The 6,128-nt window shown below is 38.2% G+C and overlaps 1 non-coding gene across 1 annotated transcript; it reads left to right on the plus strand.

Annotated features, from left to right (window-relative positions):
• Positions 1-2,699: 2,699 nt before the first annotated feature.
• Positions 2,700-2,806, plus strand: LOC141699373 (small nucleolar RNA R71). The gene has a single exon (XR_012565841.1). It is a non-coding gene; the product is annotated as a small nucleolar RNA R71 (small nucleolar RNA).
• The last annotated feature ends 3,322 nt before the right edge of the window (positions 2,807-6,128 follow it).

The following is a 6,128-nucleotide window of genomic DNA, read 5'->3' on the forward strand; positions in this document are numbered from 1 at the left end:
CATCATAAGAAGTCCCGAACACAGAAAAGTCATCCATGAACACCTCTACATTAATACCAATCATGTTAGAGAATATGGTCATCATGCATCTCTGAAAAGTAGCAGGTGCTCCATAAAGCCCGAAAGAAACTCGATGGAAAGTGAAAGTGCCAAAAGGACAAGTAAAAGTGGTCTTCTCCTGATCTTCTGGGGCAATGAACATATGATTATAGCCTGAGTACCCATCCAGAAGGCAATAGTACTCATGACCAGCCAACTTGTTAAGCATTTGATCTATGAATGGAAGCGGAAAATGATCCTTCCTGGTGGCTTTATTCAGCTTCCGATAATCCATGTATACTCTCCACCCTGTGACTGTCCGAGTAGGGATGAGTTCATTCTTCTCATTAGCCACAACTGTAATGCCTCCTTTCTTGGACACACACTGCACTAGGCTCACCCATGAACTGTCTGAAATAGGATAGATGATCCCTACATCCAGCCATTTAAGAATTTCTTTCTTCACCACCTCTTTCATGATAGGATTGAGTCTTTTATGATGTTCAACAGTAGGTTTACTTCCTTCCTAAGAAGAATTTTATGCATACATTAAGAAGGGCCGATTCCCTTCGTATATGCTATAGTCCACCCGATTCCTGATTTGAACTCTCTCAGAATTCGCAAGAGCTTGTCTTCATCACTACCTGAAAGGTCGAAAGCAATAATGACATGTAAAGTAGATGCATCACCTAAAAAAGCATACCTCAAGTGATCAAGCAGTGGTTTGAGCTTAAGTGTGGGAGCTTCTTCAATAGATGGTTTAAGACGCTCCTGAGAATTTTTCAGCTCTGCTAATCCCAGAGACTCGAATGGAAAATCCAACTTCCTCTTCCACGGAGATGCATTCAAAAACTGAAGTTGCTCTGCCCATTCTTCGTCTTCACTATCAGATTCCCTGTTAAAGCTCTCTCTAAGGTATCTGACCTCAGCAATTGATCAAGCTCCGAATTCACTACAGAGTCGACCAAATCTACCTTATAGCACTCCTCTTCATCTGTGGGAAATTTCATTGCATTGAATACATTAAAAGTGACATCCTGATCTTGAACCCTCATTGTAAGTTCTCCCTTTTGCACATAGATCAAAGTTTAGCCTGTAGCTAAGAATGGTCTTCCCAAGATAATAGGAATCTTCTTATCCTCCTCAAATTCTAGGATGACAAAATCAGCAGGAAAGATGAGTTAATCCACCATAACGAAGACATCCTCCACTATACCTCGCGGATAAATGATGGACCGATTAACCAGTTTTAAGGACATGTTTTTAGGTTTTAGATCAAGCAGACCAAGTTTCCTGAAGACAAACAGTGGCATCAGATTGATGTTAGACCCCAAGTCACACAAGCACTTGTCAAAAGATAAGTTTCCAACAGTGCATGGTATCGTGAAGCTTCCTGGATCTTTAAGTTTAGGATGTAGTTTTTGTTGCAGCACAGCATTGCACTCTTTCTTTAGAGCAACGATTTCCAACTCCTCAAGTTTAAGCTTCCGAGAAAGAATACCCTTTATGAACTTAGCATAGCTCGGCATTTATTCTAGAGCTTCCGCAAAAGGTATGTTAACATGCAATTTCTTGAAAACCTCCAGAAACTTGGAGAATTGCTTGTCGAACTTCTGCTTCTGAAGTCTTTTAAGATATGGAGGAGACGGATAGACTTGTTTATCTCCTATATTTTGCTCAGGAGTAGTGTTTTCAGTAGAAGTCTTCTTCGTTTCCGCTTCGACCCACTTCTGATCAGATGTTTCCTCAAGAATTGCATTTTCTGAAGCTGGCAAGGGTGCAGGCGCACTTGATATGGGCGCGGGCGCGCCCACCTTCTGGAGAAATTTTTTAGATTCTTCGTTTTGATATTTTTAGGGCTAGAGACCTTTCCAGACCTCAAGTTGATTGCCTTTAACTGTTCCTTGACTTCCTTCTTGCTTAGATTAGCTTCTGTATCACTAGGAAGAGTTCCTTGTGGTCGGTACAATAAAGCATTGGCAATTTGCCCTATTTGATTCTTCAGAGTTTTGACTGAAACTGCTTGGCTTTTGCACATCAGCCTCAACTTCTTCAATTCAGATTTTTCATTCGAACATGGACCTGCACCTTCATGAGATTGTTGTTGCATTCGTCGTGGCTGAAATTGTTGCCTTGGTGAAAACTGTTGCTGAAAACCAGGAGGGTTGAAATGTTTATTTCCAAACTACTGATAAGGATGTTGCATACCACCCTAATTATTGCTCCGACTGAAATTAGGACGGTTTCGGTTGTTAGGATGATAAATGGCAGGAACTGGTTGTTGTGGTCTCTAAAAATTGCTCACAAACTGTGCCGACTCACTAGATATAGCACATTGATCCGTCGCATGTGCATAAAGCTCACAAACACTTGCTATCTGATGAACTCTATAGTTAGCCAAAGAATCCACTTTCATAGTTAACGCCTTTAGCTGAGCAGCTATAGTCGTAGCTGTATTCACCTCCAGAATTCCTGCTACCTTGCCTTGTGATAGTCTTTGAGTTGGATTCTGATATTCATTAGTGGCCATCATCTCAATTAGCTGACAAGCTTCTTCATAGCTCTTAGCCCATAAAGCTCCATCTGATGCTGCATCGAGCATAGTTCTTGATTGTGTTCCCAAACCATTATAAAAGCAAATTATCACCATCCAGTCAGGCATTCCATGATGAGGACACTTCCTAAGCATCTTCTTGTAGCGCTCCTAGGCTTCACATAAAGATTCTCCCGATTATTGTGCAAATTGAGTAAGAGCATTCCTGATTGCAGCTATTTTTGCCATAGGGAAAAATTTAGTAAGAAATTTCTGAGCAAGATCCTTCCATGTCGCAATAGAATCTGGTGGTAGAGAGTGCAACCAGCTCTTAGCTTTATCCTTCAGAGAAAATGGGAAAAGTCTCGATTTTACAGCATCTTCCAAAACACCGTTGAACTTGAAGGTATCGCAGATCTCGATGAAATCTCTAATGTGCATATCGGGATCTTCCGTTGGAGCACCCCCAAACTAGACTAAATTCTGTACCATCTGAATCGTGCCAGGCTTGATTTCGAAGGTATTAGCTGCAATAGATGGCCTGACAATGCTAGATTGAATTTTATTGATCTTTGGTTGAGAATAATCCTTCAATGCTTTCGTTTCTGCTATTGGTTCTCCCATTACAATGATCACTTCCTTTCCTACTTCTTCTAGTTTGTCCTTACAAGATTGAGAACGTGTTTGCATACACGCTCAATCGAATACTTGAAACACACAACCAAAGTAAACTTTGTAAGAGAATAATACGAGTCAGTGAACTTTAACGACCACTGATGACAAGCACATAAACTAAATTTAACACTGATCCCTGGCAGTGGTGCCAAAAACTTGTTCGCACAAAACCACGCAAGCGCGCGATCATAAGTAGTATAAGATTAAGTTAAGTTCGTTCCAATAGAGACTGGTTTAAACAAATATGCACTTTTGAACAAATGTATGGTTATTATTCACTGTTAAGACAAGTATCAATTTTGAGTTTATTAATTAATTAAAGTGATTATACTAGCATGCATTAACTAGGAGAATAAAACTGATTAATTATATGAGATAAAACATGGGATTCTAACTTTATTAAATACTTCATTCAGAGTTTATGCCTATAATCTTAGCATGTGATGGTGATGACAATATTAGATAACACGAAATTAGTATACGCTATCTTTTGATATACATATACCCTACTACTAAACATCCACAAATAAGATAAAAGTTGAGCAGACACCAATTATGCTTAGACCCTATATGTCTATAAGATTTGAAAACATAACGGTTTAATGAGCAAGTAATCTATTGAGATTACATAGGGCAGCGTAAGATGATTAAATTACACTACGAATTATGTATGACAACATACATAAACCTATGTTAGCATGACAAGTTCTAAACCTCTATATCCACTTTTGCTTCAATAAAGATTAACAAATGACTTAGATATTAGCTACGCATCTAAGAAGAATAAGTATAACCATAATAGAAAATCATAAATCACCACACACTAATGGTTTAGAACAATCAACTATTGAAATCCATAAAAAAATCCGCTAGAACCCCATGACAACGATTAGTTCATGATCGAACACCTCATCACCATGGGTTCTAATGAAAACATGATAATAAATAAGTTCAGAATACTACAAGATAATATAAAAGTACTAGGGTTTGAACAAATCAGAAACAAGCATCCAAAAGTATCGCCTAAATCGAATAATACAAACGTGAAAACTAAATCTTTTTCTCCTTAGCCGTCTTGTGTGCTTTCGGTCTTCTCTATGTTCTCCCTGGCTTCCTTGTTCTTAAAAACGTCTTCTTTTCTTTATATATATAGCCCTAGTTGACCTGGACTCTCGCAATAACCAAATTATAATCAAATCAGGATTTTGCAGAATTTGGCTGGCGCGGGAGCGCTTGAACAGCCGCGGGCGCGCTCTGTGTCTGACAAATGGGGCGCGGGCGTGCTCCTTTGGGCGCGGGTGCGCCTGCTTTCTGTAGAATTTCTGCAGCTTTCTTCTTTTTGTACTCCGTCCTTCGTTCAAATTTCCACGACTCCTTACCTGATCTCTTATCAATATATAATCATTTAAAAGCTCATTTCCACCTCTAACTAGTGCCCTGCAACGACTCAACACAAAACACATCAAAAACACCAAATACTTGAGTCCAAAACACCAACTTAAGCCGATATGAAGCATTCCAAGTAGATATAAAATCCACTTATCAAGCTGATGAAGGAATATTTGTGGGTTCTCCATTGACTACAAAAGCCTTCAAAGTTTACAATCTGAGAACAAGAACAGCTATGGAATCTATACATGTATCTTTTGATGACAAGAAGATAACAGGCCTAGAAGAAGCAGATGACCATGACAAGTTGAGATTTGAAAATGAAGTACCTTATGCTGAACTTTTAAATCCTTACTCTGATACAATAAGGCTTGATATCACTCAAAGCTCTGAGATTCCACAGGACAGTGGAAATTCTTCTGACACTGAAGCATATATTGAAGGGGAGCAACATAATACAGATCCAGAGACTACAACAAGTGATTCATCTCAAGATACATTAGTAGAAAGATCATCATACTCATCTTTCTTAAATTCTAATGAGTCAAATACTGATAACAATGGGAACATTTATTCAGGAGGAGCATCAGGAAACAACATTGGAACTAATCAAAGAAATAACAGAGAATTTATGGATCAAGGAGGAGGTTTATCTTCAAGGAGTCAACTTCCATCTGCAAGAAAATGGTCTAAGTCACACACACCTGACTTAATCATTGGAAACCCTGACAGTGGTGTTAGAACAAGAAAAGCCACTGTTAGATAATGAATCACACACATAGGGGGGGTGAATGTGTTTTTCTGATTTTAGGCTTTTCTTGAAAGATAATGGTTGAACAAAATAAATTAAATCTTGTATAGAAAAGTGTTCATGCAGAAATTAAACTTACACAAAATAAGAACACAGATCTTCAAAAGTCACTTAATTTTTGTATTAAAAATTAAGATGCTTTGCTACAAAATTTCTAAGCTCTTCGAAGTTAAAGAGCTCAGCTTCTTCTCGAGAGTGTTACAAGAATTTTGATCTAAATTGTTACCTTTAACTAGAGGACCAGTGTTAAGTTTATAGCTCAGTTAACTGCTGGTTTACACAGTAGATAATAAACATGCTATTAGCTTTTCTAAACTGTCACTTGTCATTTCTATTTATAGAAAAGCAAATCTTCCATTTCTGGCTTAGCATATCTTTAGTATCCCGTGTTTACTTTGATCTTCCTCTGTCAGTTAATCTTTGCCATTGGTCTTGCACACACTTCAAGCTTCTTTTTGTAGACTTGTTAATCCAGTTGTTGGATTGTTTGTTGATTGTTTATCTTGGATATTAAACTGATCTGCAATTCTGTACTTTGAGACTGTACTTCAAGATCTCTAGTTTGATTCATTTGGACACTTGATATCTCGATAAGTACAAAGGCTTATCGAGATCTCTAGTTCTCCATAATGAGTTTGGCTTGTAGAGGTCTTCAGCTCATCAAGATCTCTAGTCTTCATA

The sequence above is a fragment of the Apium graveolens genome, chromosome 11 (assembly GCF_009905375.1).
Source record: "Apium graveolens cultivar Ventura chromosome 11, ASM990537v1, whole genome shotgun sequence".
NCBI lineage: Eukaryota > Viridiplantae > Streptophyta > Magnoliopsida > Apiales > Apiaceae > Apium > Apium graveolens.